The following is a 19,025-nucleotide window of genomic DNA, read 5'->3' on the forward strand; positions in this document are numbered from 1 at the left end:
AACACTGCTCTTTGGTCTCAGATTCTCTTATAGCTTACATATCGCAGGTAGCGCATACCTCTTACATAACCCTCCACTGGGGGGCGGCAAAAATTTGGCAGCGATGGTGAGTCAATTGGACTTGCCATGAGCAACAAATTTTTCTAAAATGTACTTAATTAACTAAGTTGACAGTCACAGAGTATATACATATATATAAGTACAGAACATGAAATGAAATAGAGCGCACATGCACTGAGTACAGAACATATCAAGCAATGACAAAATGTATACGCAATGAGTACAAAACATATTAACAAATGACATAAAGGGCGTACACACTGTAGTATTTTTTGTTACCATTTTACTAGAACTAGGATAGGAAAGGGAAGGATTGATTGCATCATGGTTGTAGCACATTAGGTTGCACATAGCTGCACTGTTAGTCCATATCTTTCTACAGAAGCACAACACCAAGTGAGACAATCTGAAGTTCTCCTCCCTGGAGTATTAATCAGTGTAGCCAAGACACTGAAATGTCGTATTAATATTCCATGTTATCATTTTGGTAGTACATTAGGTACACCAAACAGTGGAACCATAGTAACATCTCCATTGTTCAAGGTAGTGGACACCATGATGTGTCAACACCACACTCATTCACCAACGTAGAATTAGTGCAGAAACCAAATATAGTGCTCCATGATAATAAGGATAGACAGGACAAACGTATATTGCAGTAATTTCTGGTAATTAGGTCAGAAGGTGAAGGACATTAAGTCTCATTCAAGTCATCATTGAGAATTACACTAGCCTATCAACCGATTTGACTAATTGGTGGCACTCATCGCCTAGTTACTGAACACTTCTGTACTATGTATGAAGTATTACAGAATAATGTTCATAAATCATCTGATTACAGTGAACATTGGCTCTCATTGGCCAGTTACAAACCATCAGAAGTCATAATTCAAAACAGGAGCTAATGAATGGCATAGTATTAACATAATTCACCTAGTTATAGTAATCATTGGCACTCATTGGCCAGTTACAAAACATATAGCAAGTATTGTATAGTACAAAACATTTTTCATCATTCAAGTGACATACGACATATTTAAAATAATTATTGGCACTCATTGGCCAGTTACAAAGTATTCTTATATTTTTATACAACCTTATTCAGTATTATTCAGAAGTTATCATTCAAAATGAGAGTTAATTATTGGCATAGCATTTATAGAGTATAACAAAAATATTATTTACAGAAACTATTGGCATAGTATTTATGCATTATTACAAAGCATCATTCAGTATTACTTAGAACTCATCATTCAAGTGACATAGAACATATTGAAAATGTAACACACTGTAACTATTACTCAAGGTCTGTGATTAGAAAACATCGTTCAGTATTACTCAGAACTGTTCATTCCAGTGACATAGGACATATTGAAAATGTAACATACTGTAACTATTATTCAAGGTCTGTGACTAGAAAACGTCATTCAGTATTACACAGAACTCTCTTAAACTGGTAGCATTATTTGGGACTGGTAATACATTTTCTTTTTGTGCTAGCAGTGCATTGCGTTGGGATCGATAATTAATTGCTGAGGCATAAAAATATTTGTTTTTGACTTATTGCTGCAAATAAAGATTATTAACGTCATTCGTCATGAGTCAGTTGTAGCAAGGTTATGAAACAAGTAGAGTATATGTGATCATATTCATGAATGACACACACAAATGGGTAAAAAAAATGCAAGTACTAGGACAGGTTTAATGATTAACTGCTTATAGCATATTAATTTCGTGAATAGCTTCTCCTAGAAAAAATACAAAATGGATTATTAAGCTGAAAGAAGAAACGCATATTATGCTGAAAAATAGTGAACTTCGAATTAACTGGTAATGAAATGTTTATTCAATATATATGTACTCTAGCTGTCCTTTCCAAAACCTGCAGTCATTATATCATGCGACATAAGACATACTGTCAAAACGAACTGCAACAAATACTTAAATAACTACATAGCATTTCTTAACTAACAGTAAATATAAAACTTCATCATTATTCTCATCTGCAAAGAAAAACTTCATTATTCATATTACCATAACTCCATTACTATCAATACCTGCAAAGAAAAACTTCATTATTCATATTACCATATTCTTCATCACTGTTCATATTCAAATTACCATTTACTTCATACAACTATTCATAGTATAGAGTTCCTTATTTCTAGCATATTTCATCACTAAAACTAAGATGTGTAGTTCTGTCTGACAGCCTGCATCAAACGCCTCGTATTCTCAAAGAAAAAATTAGTTAAGACTGCTATCATACGATGTGTACAGTATATTCATGTTAATATTTGTTAATTCTGATCCATTTACTCTTCGTGACGAGGTATTGCATCTTCTTTCGTTCATTCCGAAGGTCAAATTCCCATTTCATAGTAATCCACTGTGGTTTGTTTCATTTATTTCATTTACACGTTATTGCTTTCTGAAAATGATGAACAGTGATTAATGTCTTGCATTTAAATCATATACCCATTAAATAAAAACTGGTTTCTAGTGATATAATTAAGCATACAGCATAGCATGACGGAAAACGTAATACGTCAAAAACACAGACAGAGTGCAGGTGCAAAAATGTACACTAAGTATCATAATGTAGTAGCAAAAAAATGTAAAATAGTCACGATGTTGAGATATCATAAGGCAAAAATGTCAAAGTCAACTGGTGTTTGTTATATCTTAAAGATTTCATAGTGCATACAAAGAAACAGGAAAACAATCATACATGCATAAAATATGGAAAATGTGCACGGTCTAATATATAACGACAAGAAATGACTTTCTTTGTGTTCAGCTTGTATGTTGTGTAGTTGATAGAGGCGAGAGTTGAAGACTTTAATGGAGTAAGATCTGGATGTGATAAAAGTGGTGCATTCAACAAAGCTTCTTTCAGATTCACAAATTCAGAATGTGCTTGGCCATCCCAGGACCAAATAGTGTTTTTACCCGTCAACTGGCATAATCTAGGGGTGTCTAAAAAAATGGTTCAAATGGCTCTGAGCGCTATGGGATTCAACATCTTAGGTCATAAGTCCCCTAGAACTTAGAACTACTTAAACTTAACTAACCTAAGGACATCACACACACCCATGCCCGAGGCAGGATTCGAACCTGCGACCGTAGCAGTCGCGCGGTTCCGGACTGCGGCGCCAGAACCGCTGAGGTGTCTAAAGCAGAGTAATGAATAAATTTACGAAAAAAGTTAATTAATCCCAGAAAGCTGCGTAGTTGTTTCTTCGTCGTAGGTACAGTAATGTCACGTAAAGCTTGAAGTTTTTCCGGGTCAGGCGCAATGCCTTCTGCTGAAATTACATGTCCAAGAAATTTTATAGAAGTTTTGCCAAAGTGCGATTTGCTAAGATTAACTGTGAGTCCTTGTGCACGTAAAGTTCGTAACAGTTGTTCAAGAAACAGATTGTGTTCAGACCAGTTAGCTTCTGCAATAAGAATGTCGTCTACATACGTTGTGATTCTGTCTGTAAGTTCTGTCGGACGTATACTATTCAAACTGCGAATAAATGCTGCTGAAGAAATAGTTAAACCGAACGGCAATTTACAGAATTGATAACAGTCACCAAAACAGAGAAAAGCCGTGTACTTTCTGCAGTTCGGATGGAGCTGAATTTGCCAAAATCCCGATTTCAAATCTAATGTGGAATAAATAGCAGTACCATGAAATTTCTGTAGAAGTTCTTCTAGTGTCTGTGGGCGATCTGTTTGATTAATAATAATGTCATTGATGTGACGCGAATCAAGTACGAGGCGAAGTGAACCATCCTTTTTCTTAACAATATGGAGTGGATTTATGTACGGACTAACTGCCGGTACAGTAATTCCTTGGTCAAGCATAGCTTGTAATTCTTTCCTAACTTGTTCCCTGTGAATATACGGAATGGGATAATGTTTGGCTTTAAATGTGTCGTGCTGTTTAACTTGAAATTCATACATAAATCCGGACATAGTACCAGGGACGTTGTCAAAAACTGGAGCTTGCTGTAAAAGAATTTTGCGTAGTTGCGTGCGTTCGTCGTCTGTATTTGCACTGCTCTGTTTAACTTTATCAGAAATCATTTGTATAACGTCATAGTCGGCTTCGTCTGGAGTAGTATAGTTGTGTACGTACGTATTTGTGAACAATGTAGAATGACAGTCTATGTTACGTGATGCGGAAATGACCTCTGTACGATTAATTGTTTGTTCTTCTGCAGATAAAGAGTGCTGAAATTCTAATGCCAGTTGTACATTTTCATCCTTTAACATTAAATAGGAATTTTGAAAGTCAATAATTGCGTCGTGTTGTAGCAGAAAATTCGTACCTAAAATAACGTCTGTTGTCAATAAGGGAACAATCCAAAAATTTGAGTGAAATTTATGACCTGCAATACAAAATGATAAATGTGTCTGTAATTTTACATGTACTCCTTTACCAGATACTGCTCCTTTTACTTTAGTTTTGCCTAATGGTAACGTAGGATAGGCATTTTCTTTGTTACGTTCGTTGAAAGTTTCCTCATTTATAACTGACATAGGTGATCCAGAATCGATTACTGCTGAAAATTTGGATGATCCAATCTTTACTTCAATGACAGGGTGTGAAATGGTTTTTTGAATAACTGGTCTTTCCTGCAAAAGAGTGTCTCGGATGCCGTCAAAAGTAATAACATTTTCGTGAACAGGACTCTGCGTATCTGAAGTATTGCTTGCGTTGCTGGAAGATGCAACCTGTACTGCATCTAGTCAAATTCTATCTGACGTGCTATTATTTGCGGGAGGATGCTGTGGCATTTCGACTATTTGTACTGTTCTGTTATTTCTTCCTGACGTATTACGTTCGGGATGATATCTACTGTCTGGTTCATTCATGATAATCTGGTGTTGCGGATGATTCTGCTGCTGGTAAGACCGACTGTTATTAAACGTACGTTGAAAATTGTGCTCATTATTTTTACGTCTGTTACGATAGTCATTTCTATACGGCGCGTTGCGGTACGAGTTAAAATGATGTGTTTTCTGTACGTAGTTATTTCCTTGTTGCGGTGCGTTGCTATTTGGTGGAGCCGACGCTATACGCGTAGGCGTCGAAACATTAAAGCTTGGTTGACGTTGTAGACTGCATTGTTGGTTAGGTATGCTAACCGGTTGGTTTTGTTGCTGTTGTGGAGGAAAGCCTCTATTGTTACCAAAATGTGTTTCCAGTTGCTGAAAATTTTGTACATACTGATGATTAAATTTCTGCCTGCTATTAAAATTACGCTGGTAGTACATGTCGCTTCGGGAATGTCTAATGAAACTGTCACTTTCGGTAAAACTTGTCATATCAGGTTTTCTTTACACATTCCTAATACTAGATAGATCGATAGTTGAAGAGCTGTTTTGATAGATATAAAGGATAGTAAAAGAGAAGGCAGCAGTGCAGAAAACTAAAGATGAAATAGCACTACTACGGCTCGGGGCCCTGTGCGCGCTACGGCACATATTCATCGAAGTGTAATGAATCCCCTGAGTCAGTTACTTGCTGGAAATAAATTTTAGTTTCTGTGTTACAGGCAATGCCGGTGAAAATTCAAAAACAAGTTGTCGTATCCAGTCCAAAGCGTGACTCTGTGTTCTGTCATTTTTAAATACCTTAAATTTTCTCACGGATAGAAAATGCTTGTAATCAAAATTATCGTCTCTGTATGTCTGAACAGTTTCAGGATTGTATGAGATCTATTTGTCTGTGACTGTTCGGAATCTAACTCACGTACTCTCTGTAAATTACCTAAATTGTACTGGCTTTGTGAGTCTGACAAATGTTCGCAAAGTTGCGTATGCTGTGACGTGTTAGTGACTGAAACATTTTTCATCTCTGTCACTTCTTGTTGTAAAGTTGACAATTTTCTACGTAATGTATTATTGGACGAACCTATCTCACTGATTGTCTGCTGTAAATTTTGGAATTCGGGTGTTTGATTAAACGAAACTGGTGACGTATCGTCTGATTTGGTGTCATTATTACTTTCGATAACATCAATACGACTGGCCAATTCATCATATTTTTCAGTCAGTATTTTTACCTGATCATCGTTTTTAGTATCGCAAGCATTAATTTGTTCTTGTATTTTACGTGTGGTTTTGTTTAATTTCTTAACGTCTGCTTTAATGGCATCGGGATCCTGTATTAGTTCTAATTTTTCAAGTCTGTCGGTCACTGTCTGAAAGTCTACTGTGTGTGTGTCTGTTTTTGTTTTAAGGTTAGAGATTTCATCATGTAATTCGGTGTTCAACTGTTTGATAGCATTAATTTCGTCTGATACTGTAGCAATATTGTTGTCTACGTATGTTTTTCCTTTCGTAAACAATTTACGCTTATCTTCCTGTCTCTGTGCAGTAATTGTTTCCATAACTTGTCGTTTTACTTTATTCTGTTCCTGTATAAATTTACGGTAACGCGTTTCACTGTTTTGTAGGTGGTGATTAAAACGTTCGTCGATTTGGCTTTTCTTTTGGTCAAATTTCGCGTCTACTTTTGCATCCAGCGTGCGTGAAAGTTCTGCTGACATTAATTTAAACTCGTCGCGTAACTGTGTTGCGTTCTCAGAACATTGTTTAGCGACTGCATTAATTTCGTCTCTAAGTAATTTAGTTGTAGCTGCTTGCGTATTATTTAATTCTTGAGCCACAGATCTAATTTCTTCACTACTATTCCTAGCACAAACCTTAATCTCCTCACGTAATTGTTCTTAAGTATCACGACATTGCACGGCAAAGGCTGTAATCTGTTCACTAAGTTGTTTGTTCTGTTCATTAAGTTGTTTGAAATAGTTATCTTGCTTATCATTCGACTGTTTGGAATTGTTGTCTAATTTTTTATTAATTTCATTAATTTGTTGTTTGAGATTTTCACTAAGTTGATTGTGATTGTTGTCTTGTTCTTTTTTCGACTGTTTAAGACTTTCATTAATTTGTTTATAATTGTTGTCATGTTTTTCATTGAATTGTAGCAAAAATGCTACAACTTGATCCAAGTCAAAATTACCGACTCTATTCTCTGTACTGTGTGATGGTGTATCTGCATGTGTCACGCTTTGTGTAACCATTTGGTTATTCTGTGATTCTTGAAAATGTTTGCTAATCGATGTGCACTGTTGGTCACTACACCGGAATCAAATAAATCTGACGTATTCTGATTACACTGTTCATTTTCGTTAGAAAAATTTATCTGTTCGTTACGTAAATTTTGCAAACCGGGTGTGTCAAACTAGGCAGCGTTCATTGTAATGGAACGTGCCACGTCATCAATTGCCGTTAAATTAACAGAGGACACAATTGAATTTGTTTGTTCATCATTAGCATCAAAATCATTACTAGTGGTCGGTACGCACTGATTGTCTGTAAATGGAGGATTATCATTACTACACTGAGTGTCGCTAGTATTATCAGTCAAAATATTCGAATCGGCTATTTCACTCATTGCACATCGCGATGTACTGTTAACAGTTTTTCGCGGCATTTTTCACAAATCAAAATTAAGCACAAAATGAAACCAAGACAAAGCAAAAATGGAACAAACACAATTACAACAAAGAGCAATAAATTGCCGATGATCTGTGAAAGAAAGAGTGACAAATTAGTAAATGCGTTGCGCCAGATGCAAACTACATTTAAATAAATAAGAGCAGACATATGACTACTTATCAGAAGATTCACAAAGAAATACGATCCTGGCCGGATGTCGCCAAGTGTAACCTCCCCACACGAAATAATTTAAATATATTATTTTGGTTAATGATTATAATTTTTGTGTAACCTCAGAACAAAACTGGTTCCCATTTAATGTACCCACAAAATTCTTTTCTCATTTAATGTAAGCTCGAAACAGAAAAATTCCTAAACCTCGTAATAATAAAAAAATAAATTCAGTAACGTGGTAAATTTTTGGACGACAGCAGTGCTGCGTCATGGCCATGTAAGATCATTCAGAATAAAAAGCAAAAATTCTTACCTCAATAAAAACGGCGAATATATCTGCTCTTACCTAAAATTTTTTCGGCACAGCTCTGTGCAATGCTGGTCTATACATTTGTTATTTATGAAAGGAAGCAAATGATTTTTCTTTTGCAACAATCGGAATGATCATGCATCGAAAAAAAATATTAAATTCTTTAAATTGAAATGAATGCTTGTTAGAAATTAGACAAAGATTATTATTAGGACATTTTTAAAATATTTAAATGTGAGTTTACATAATGTTACTAGATATGCGCGAGGCTGTTATTTTTACCTTATACAGCAATACTCAGGCTCTGGCATCGCTGCACCGCGACCGGCTCAGCCAACATGACACATCAGACACGACTGACAAGCGCACACACGCGACTGCTCGCTAGCAACAACTTACTGCTACTGCTACACAGTTCGTACTGCAGTCAACACTGCTCTTTGGTCTCAGATTCTCTTATAGCTTACATACCGCAGGTAGCGCATACCTCTTACAATATGAGAAAAATTGCCTCACGATGGGCTCTGTATGACTTGACAAAAATGTAGAAATGGATGCGTTACGACACTTCTCAGACGCACTTGAAGCGCTATGAGCGCGAAGGAGAGGCTTTTTTATGCTTTCTTACGCCGTATCGTAACACTGGATGGGCCATATCGTACGAGCCAAAACTGAAACGCCAATCCAACAGTATGGTGAAAGTTGTGGTGATCCTCGTGTACGACTGTGATGGTGTTATCCAAACGCATTACGTTCCTCCATGGCAGACCGTCAATGCACAGTGTTACTGTTCGTTTTTCGAGCATCACCTGCGACCAGCTTTGCGAAAGAAGCGTCGACACTTTCTGCACAGCTCACCCATCACTTTGCACGACAATGCGCGGGCTCATACAGCGCAAGCTATGGCTGCTCCGTTCGGTCGATGGGACTGGGAAGTACTGTACCACCCAACATACTCTCCGAACGTAAGTCTTGTGACTTTGATTTGATTCCGAAGATGAAGGAACCAGTACGCGGCATTCTCTTCAGAACTGTTCCAGAGATTCGACAGGCAGTAGCCCGCGCCATTCGCACCATCAACAGAACGGGCCCTGCTAACGGTATACTACTCCTTCCACATCGTGGGCAACGGGTTTTACAAACAACGCAGGTGACTACTTTGAAGGACAGTAACAGGTGCAAACACGTAACTCTTTTGTATCGGTTGTGAATAAATAGTTGCCACTATTTAAGTCCCATCAGTCGTATAAGGAATGTCCTTACTGTCGAGAAAAACCTCATCTTAAGAGCGCTGACTTCTTTCACACGCCCCCCTGTGCCAGTTCCCCATACTTTGTGTATGCTCCTCACTGTGCCCATTGGGTGCTGGAATTGTCGGCACGTTCCTGCTTTCTAAGGCAGGTAAAATGACTGCCACCAGGCCAGAAGAACTCGGATGCTTTCGTGCGTACATTCTTGGCATGCCATCTTATTGGCTGCAGGTGTCCGTCAATTCTCGGTGTGCTGCTCGTTGTCAGACAGGCCCTTCGCAAAGTGTCCCTCCTTGAGCGAGGTGAGGACGGCGGCCCGACTTCGTGTGCTTGCAGAACGACTGCAATGCCCTCTCCTTGGGAGCTTGCCCCAGGCTTCCGGCTCCCTTCTCCTCTTCGGCCGCTCGTGGTGAGTTGGCGAAAGCGGCCACACAGCTCCTTCTCATGACTATTAAGTTTCTGAGATGGAATGTTGAAAGTCTTGGCAAAGTGGCCCATCTATGTTCACTTGGCCCGTCACACACACACACACTTCAAGAGACAACAAAAATCTTCACTCCCCAACAGTTACACTAAAACTTCATTTAGTGATGTGTGATATTGTGGGGATATTATATTTTCAGTTGTGCCCTACTGGGTCAAGCCCAGTGGACCATTCTCATATATATAGTTGCCCTTAGTCAAGACGTACAAGACAAGTACAGATAAATAAATTTCCTTACAAGTAAACTGTTCATGAAGAACATTGTTACATTGAATGTGATAAGAACATCGCATATGTACATAAGACAAGACATGCACAAATAAATGAAGATTCAAACAAGTGAACAATACCTGAGGAACATCAGTAACACTGAACACAATGAATACGATAATAATGTTATAGACGTACACGAGATGTGTGCAAAATAAACATGTATTCAAATGAGCGTAAATAAAAAATAAACTGCTCACAATAATACTGTTCATCACATGCAGATAGAATACTATACATCTAGACGACACATAGATTTAAGACAAGTGAAACACTGCAATAATACTCATAATAGACTTATTTGTCAGAAATGCCAACACGGAAAATACACAAGACACAATTAAGACAAGTGACGTAAGAGTTGACCTTAAGTGGTATTGTTCATCGAAGAGCGCTATAAAATCGATACAGAATGGATGTCAGTTCAAACATCTGGTCACACAAAACAATAAATTTTCCAATGTATTGGTAAGGATATGCTAGATAGAATGGGACGGATAGCACCTTCACGTTTTTGTCAACAATGCACATGTTTTCTTACCTTAGAAGACGTACAAAAATAAGATTTGTACCTTTCCTTCTTCCACAGAACCCACAATCAATAGGTATAAAGTTCTCACCACAGACTGTCTGTAACTGTGTTATCAGTACTCTAAATTGGCAGTTGATTGTTGAAGTTCTAACATCACAGTTACAGATAGTCTGCGTAAACCAGTTATGTTAACTTACCAGTGAAGACCAGAGCGGGGTGCAGATGTGGATGTGAGCAACTGTATTGGTAGTTCTGGGAATTTAGAGTCGAGGGACGTCCATAGCCGAATGTGGTTGTGAATGTTCTCTGTATGATTGTGTTGTAAAACTGCGTTAATCTTTCCGAGATTTTATGTTTAGAGGTTATCTTAAATGTGATATTGTATATGTGATTACAAACCATGTTCAACATCAATATTATTCGCCAGTGTCCCGTACTGATTTATACAAATGTCAAGTCGTGTTATGTAAAGTTAACAGTGCTGTGTCAAGAAGTACAACACTCAAAAAGACATCGCTCGTACCAAAATTTGTGCACTCTTTACTGAAAGGGAGCTCCAAATTTTCCTACGATCACCACAGCTACAGCATCACTTCCTAAAAGAGGCCATGACTGAGCGTTTTCTTTTGCTGTAAGAGGTATATCTTCAGAAGAAGTGAGGTGAGTCCTATAGAAAAATCTGCAACGAGCGCCTGATGCAGTACATTTCCTGCTGCAGCCCTGACTTATATGGTTAGACTGTTACAATCACCCACCGCATTTCTTCCAATGTGGAAGTGCTGCATACTGATAGCTTCTGAAACCCAAAACTTCTTGTTACACTTGACTTCTACACACAAACACACACAATGCACCACAGGTAATCCAAAGACGATTTCAACAGCCAGACGACATCCACAACATCCTCACTCTTCTGTTCAGTTGCTAATTCTGTTTCATGTAGGAACGCACTTGAAGTTAGGAATGTCTGGTTTAATTGAAATTTATTGCTGATACTATTGCACAATTAATTAAATTATGAAATATAATTGAAAATTATATAACTTTTCTGTCTCAATATGAAATAAATATTAATTATGAATTCATTTGTTGACATTCTTTACTAATGCTCATGAAATGTGACGCATTTAATGCAGAAACAAACTTCATTGTTTCCTATAGAAATTTTATTTTTTAAATCTATATATTTATAAAAATTATTTTATCTGTGTATGTACGTTTTACAGCTTCTCCTGAACCACACGGTGAGTTCAACAGTACAACACCACTTACAACGTGAAAGAAGCGTTGCTGGAGTAAAATCCCGCAGCCTATGGGTTGGGGTGGAAAGGGGATGGTGTAGAAGCGTAACCCGGGGACGCCTGGAGCAATGTCAGCCATATTTTGTACACACATTACTCAGTCTTGTACAATTATTGGTTTAACAACGATGTAGGAGAGGGTGAGAAGTCATCATGCGTAAAAATATTTAAATACCGACAGATATTAGTATCGAACCTATAGTTGACAGGGTGGCTATCGGTGAGTCGACATTACTCGCTCCCTGCCAGTTGGCAGCACTACATGGGTGCGTTTCACAGTGCGGGAGACGGTGGTGGTGGTAGGTTCCTATGGGACCAAACTACTGAGGTCATCGGTCCCTAGGCTTTCACACTACTTAACCAAGCTTAAACTAACATTACACTAAGGACAACACACACACCCATGCCCGAGGGAGGACTCGAACCTCCGACGGGGTAACCGTGCGAACTGTGGCAGGGCCCCCCAGACTACGAGGCTACCCCGCGTGGCTGGGGCAGAGGGGTGGATGAGTTTGCATATTTCTGTAACCCCTGAGGCAACTTCTACCATGCATCGCTTGCTATCTGGAAAAAAAATCAGTGACTGTAAAACACCCGTGTCAACCTAATTGCTGAGGGTGGGCTTGAAAAGGGATGACATAAAAGCAAAACCCAATAACGCCCAAAAACTTTCGAATTTGATATATAAATCATATTATATGTTTAAAATGCTTACTACTCTTAGGAGTGGAGTTGGGGATAAGGAGGACTGATATGCGCCCGCATCTCGTGGTCGTACGGTAGCGTTCTCGCTTCCCACGCCCGGGTTCCCGGGTTCGATTCCCGGCGGGGTCAGGGATTTTCTCTGCCTCGTGATGGCTGGGTGTTGTGTGCTGTCCTTAGGTTAGTTAGGTTTAAGTAGTTCTAAGTTCTAGGGGACTTATGACCACGGCAGTTGAGTCCCATAGTGCTCAGAGCCATTTGAACCATTTTTGACTGACATGCAAAAATGTTCTAAAACGACTTGTTGGTATTTCTTTTTGGTTTGTAGGTGACTAGAAATATTTGAAAAGTGTGAAGCGCAATCTACCTCTTAGTTGTATTATTCAGGTCACAAGAATGTGTTCTTCAATAAGTTAATAATTTTGCTTTTCAGGGCGGAAGATCATGCCATGGGTATATTAAACAATCTCTCTAGAGTGTCGTTCTATAATACACTCGATATACACGTATAATACCCCAAGACCCCGTGGTCCAGGGGTAGCGTCTTTGATCAGTAATCAAAACGTTCATGGTGCCGGGATCGAAACTCGTCACCTCTTAAATTCTGATTAATAATCAGCATCGGCGCTCGAGGACTTCCGGCATAAGACGTCAGCCTCATTCTGCCAACAGCCTTGTCAAAAAGGGCGGAGGAGCGGAGAGACGTACATGGCGCTCTCTTGCTCTTGGGATGGGAAACTGCACATAAAGATGGAAGACTCAGCAATGGTCAACGCCATGAGGATGAAGAATGCAATGGAAACCAATGCATTAAAGACACACAGCGTGTGTCCACAGGACATGTGCCCTGTAACTGAAAAAGTAACATGATCATCTCTCCACTGGCAAAAGATTCCAGAATAGTCTCCCAATCGGATCTCCGGGAGGGAACTGCCAAGGGGGAGGTGACCATGAGAAATGACTGAATAATCAAGAAAAGGATAACATTCTCCGAGTCGGGTCGTGGAATGTCAGAAGTTTGAATGAGGTAGGGAAGCTAGAAAATCTGAATGGGAAGTGCAAAGGTTCAATCTACGTAGATATAAAGTGTGCGGCAGCGTTCATAGTAGGATATTAAAAACACAATATCAAGCAGCAATTGTAATTTATTTATTACTTCCTATGTCAATTAATAGTTAAAGATATGCCATTTACTAATGTGTGAGTCATTGTCCATTGCTTGGATTACTTTTTGAATATGACTCGTGTCAAATGATGCCCCCTCTGCACAACACATTCATCTAGGCGGCATTAGAAGCTTTCCATAACTCGGCGTACAGGGACATTGCCGACGGCAGTTCTGATGCGATCCTTCAACTCGGGAATGGTGTTCGGAACACTTATTGATTCAGGTAGCCCCCAAGGAAAAAGTCTGCACATGAAAGGTTAGGTGAGCGAGGCGGCCAGGAAATGACACCAAAACGGGAAATTACTCTACCGGGAAATGTCTGTCGCAAGAAATCCATGCAAATTCTGGCCACCATTCCTGAGTTGAAGGATCGCATCAGAACTGCCGTCGGCAATGTCCCAGGGACAATTCCGAAGACTTTAAAAGCTGACAGATGCGAGAATTATTGCACAATCAGCTTAACAGCTCATGCATCCAAGCTGCTGACAATAATAATATGCAGACAAATGGAAAAGAAAATTGAAGATTTGTTAGATGACGATTAGTTTAGCTTTAGAAAAGGTGAAGGCACCAGAGAGGAAATTCTGACATGTGATTGATAACGGAAACAAGATTAAAGAAAAATCAAGACACGTTCTTAGGATTTGTCGACTTGGAAAAAGCGTTCGACAATATAAAGTGGTGCAAAGTGTTCGAAATTCTGAGGAAAATAGGGGTATGCTATAGGGCGAGACAGGTACTAGTCAATATGTACAAGAGGGAAGAGAGAATAATGAGAGTGGACGACCGAGAACGAAGCACTTGGATTAAAAAGGGTGTAAGACAGGCATGTAGTCTTTTGTCCCTACTGATCAATCTAAACAGCGAAGAAGCAATGATGGAAATAAAAGAAAGGTTGAGGAGTGGAATAAAAATTCGAGGTGAAAGGATATCAATGATACGATTCGCCGATGGCATTGCTATTCTGAGTGAAAGTGAAGAAGTATTATATGATCTGCTGAATGGAACGAACAGTCTAATGAATACAAAACATGGATTAAGTCGAAGATAGACGGAATTAATTAGAAGTAGCAGAAATGATAACAACGAGAAATTCAACATCAGGTTTGATGATCACGAAGTAGACGAAGTTAAGGAATTCTACTACCCAGGCAGCAAAATAACCAATGACGGATGGAGGAAGGACATCAAAAGCAGACTATTACTCGTAAAAAGGGCATTCCTGGCCACGAGAACTCTAATGATATCAAGCATGGGCCTTAATTTGAGGAACCAATTTCTGAGAATGTACGTCTGGAGTACAGCATTGTATGGTAGTGCAACGTGGACTGTGAGAAAACTGGACAGAAGAGAATCGAAGCAATTAAGATGTGATGCTACAGACGAATGTTGAAGATTGGATGGACTGATAGGGTAAGAAATGAGGAGGTTCTGCACAGAATCGAAGAGGAACGGAATCTGTGGAAAACACTGACAAATAGAAGCGACAGGATGATAGGACACCTGTTAAGACATCAGGGGAAGATTTCCATTGTACTAGAGGGAGCTGTAGAGGGTGAAAATTGTAGAGGAAGGCAGAGATTGGACTACATCCTGCAAATAGTTGAAGATAGTAGGCTGGATGTTCTACTCTGAGATGAAGAGGTTGACACAGGAGAGAAATTCGTGGTGGGCCACATCATACCAGTCAAAAACTGATGACTCAAAAAGAAATGGGAAATTGTCATCACGTCATAAACTTGAAGCCAGGGCCAACTACATATACGGGCCCTGCGAATAAATTGTGACGTCACATTAGTTGGCTTGTCCACCACACTTCGTGAACACTCGGCTCCATGAGGGGCCCACGGGAATTCAATATGTAATTGAAAAGATGTTCAATAAAGGCCTTAATTTTGTTGTGTGATACCTAGATCTTTCAAACTTTTAAACACGTAGTTAAGAATCGCTCAATTCATTTGAAATAGCTACTCGCTCCTCGCTGTAGATGGCTGCTGGCACTTGTAAGACCTGTAGTGTCACGTGCTGTGAGGCACGCACCACGGCCTGTCTTTCTCGTGGGCCTCGCATGAAACCGACGTCCGCCATGTTAACGGCCCCAAACGTTAGCTTCTGATGGAAGTATTTTGATAAAAAATGCCAACTTACATCATTTACATGTGTACCAGTCGTCATTATTACAGCCCTAAGGCGAGGGAATCACATTTTACTCTTAAGTGGACTCGTTCAAGCTATATTTTCTTATATATACTTGAATTTTAGTTGCGTAAGCTATTTTTATTGTATTGTAGCGTATTTCTATTATTTGGCTTTAGATTTCGTATCAACACAACTCGAAGAACACTATGGTTGAACTTTGTTACACAAAACATTGAAAACCGTCCAGACACAGCAAAATATGTTCTGAGGACATAGACGGAACATCTGTGTCGTCTTTCTGTGATAAGGAAAATGCCAGATTACGAAAGTAGCCTTTCCAAATCACACACTTCACTTCTTGATTATTCAAAATGTGTAACAAAAAGGAAGTTCCACTAACGAAGCCAAATGAGTCGTGTTATTGGATCAAACACATTTTAAAGGCCAGAAGAAAGTCTGAAAATGCCTTCCGCCACTGTATTATTCACGAAAGCGAAAATGAGCACGACAGAAATTAATAACAAGGAGCAACCGTAAACAGTACTCAGCTGAAGTTTAGGGCGCCAGATTCAAAGTAGCGCGCAGCGTAAATATCTAGTCCCAACGCACTTGTTATATGTCCCACGTGTAAAACAGTGGGAAATCAGACAGTCGAAATTACAGTCCGTTACTGTTGTAAATATGCCTGAAACAAAACTAAAACTTGTAGGTCGGATTCAACGGAAAGGAAAAAAAGCGAAACTGTTGTAAAGAAAACGATTATCAACGACGTACCAACTTCAGACTGTGTGGGAGCGTGTCACTGTAAGATGGACTGGTAAATCTGGTGATCAATGTGAACGTCGCTTACAAAAGGTATGTGTACGCGTCGAAGCCACTGACGAAAAGCTAGTAATGAAATATAACGTATAATTCGTACTTAGTCAAAATATAAATAAATTTGTTCTTTTTTAGTTGCACCCTATAACATGGATCCGAGACCGAGTCCATAATAGAATTTAAATTTGATACTGAAGCATATATGTTTTTTTTTTAATGGCAAAATGTACCTTTTAACGGAACTCAGCATCCAGTGTCATAGACAAGTTAAAAAAGGAACACGGAAAAAGTTCTTTACTGAAGTCATCAAGATAAGGATAGATGGAGATGACATCCTAACTTTGGTTAGATGGCCGGCCGAGGCGGCCGAGCGCTTCTAGGCGCTACAGTCTGGAACCGCACGACCGCTACGGTCGCAGATTCGAATCCTGCCTCGGGCATGGATGTGTGTGATGTCCTTAGGTTAGTTAGGTTTAAGTAGTTCTAAGTTCTAGGGGACTGATGACCTCAGAAGTTAAGTCCCATAGAGCTCAGATCCATTTTTTGTGGTTAGATGATAGCAGGAAACAAGCGGGAGTGACTCCACCTGGTGTCATCATGCGTCGACAGGTCTAAAGGCGATCTTTATCCACCAGTGGACGTCAAATGGGTGATTGTGGTAAGACCGAGTAGCGTATGAATCTTAAGAGAGGGTCGTCAATGAAATACAGTGCGTTCGGAAAGTCGCTATGCAGTAGACAACGAACGAGGTATGCAGATCACGTTGAAAGTTCGAAACAAAGTTAGCAGACACAGTTAATAAAATGTTCCGAGGTATTATGTCGTGGTGTATTGTATTTCACATTGAAACCCAACGTTTCGTCCCCATCTGCGGAGGACATTCTCCCTTGAAGATGTCCTCCGCAGATGGGACGAAACTTTTGGTTTTAAAGTGAAATGCATTCGACCAAGGCATAACGGCCCGGAACATTTTCTTCATTGCGGCATTTCCGGTCGTAAGAGTTTACCCTTTACGAAACTGCCAAAACACAAATTGTCAGAAATGTTTTTTTCAATAGATAACCGCTTGTTTTTAATTCGTTCTACTGTTCCGTAACATTTAACATTTTGTTCAAATGGTTCAAATGGCTCTGAGCACTATGGGACTTAACTGCTGTGGTCATCAGTCCCCTAGAACTTAGAACTACTTAAACCTAACTAACCTAAGGACATCACACATATCCATGCCCGAGGCAGGATTCGAACCTGCGACCGTAGCGGTCGCGCGGTTCCAGACTGTAGCGCCTAGAACCGCTCGGCCGCCTCGGCCGGCTAACATTTTGTATCACTTGATGAAAACTACTGAATACGATGTGTAGTTTTTAAATGTTCTATTTGTTTTGAAATTATTGTGTTTTCCAACTGAGGAACGTATTCTCCTTATTGAACTTGCCTTTCGACAAGGCGATAAATACGAGAATTTAGCGCAAGAGACATTTTCTGAAAAATTCCCGGAAACAGCTGTACTTCATCGTCAATTTCGTGAGAAATTTCGAGAGACAGGCTCTTTGTTACATGTCGAATGTGCTGGAAGACCACCTAAACCAAACAACTGAAGTGACTGAAGTAGTTGGATATTTATGACGCTGTGCACCAGAGTTCAGCAAAATCATTGCGCAAGTTGGCGCAAGTAAAAGATATTGTGCCTGCAACTGCACACGAAGAGATTAGCCAAACATTGAAACTGTCCCTATGTAGTGACATAAGTGCAAGACGTGGATCATGAAAAGTGAATTCGCTATTGCAAAAGGTTTATCTCTTATAGAGAGCAATACCGTTACTATTCCTGATGTCGCGTTCTGTACAGATGGTGCTTGGTTAAATATCTGTGGTCATGTTAACACACAAAACACACGATTGTGCACAAGGGACAACTCTTGTGCTGTGCTTGAAACGCCATTACATGATCAGAAAATTGGAATGTGGATAGCAATATCCAGTAGGCGCATTATTGGACCTTTATCTGAAGAAGCCATGAACAGTGGACGTCATACATTGGACAGCTAAAGGTCGAAGTAAACAACTCTTGCTTTCAAAATGGTGGCGCTGCTGCGCATATGGCACACAACATTATTCGTATTCTGGGAGAGTTTTTGGGAGAACGTGACATCTCAAATAAACTGTGCCCCTCTCGCTCACCGAACCTTACTCCATCAGACTTTTCTTTGGGGAGCAGCAAAATCTGTTGTTGTATCGAAATCACTCACACAGGCCGTGTACTTAAAAAAAAAAATAACGGCTTACGGGAGAAGTCTATCATCAGATCCGCTGAAC

This window comes from Schistocerca cancellata, chromosome 8, assembly GCF_023864275.1.
Source record: "Schistocerca cancellata isolate TAMUIC-IGC-003103 chromosome 8, iqSchCanc2.1, whole genome shotgun sequence".
Lineage (NCBI taxonomy): Eukaryota > Metazoa > Arthropoda > Insecta > Orthoptera > Acrididae > Schistocerca > Schistocerca cancellata.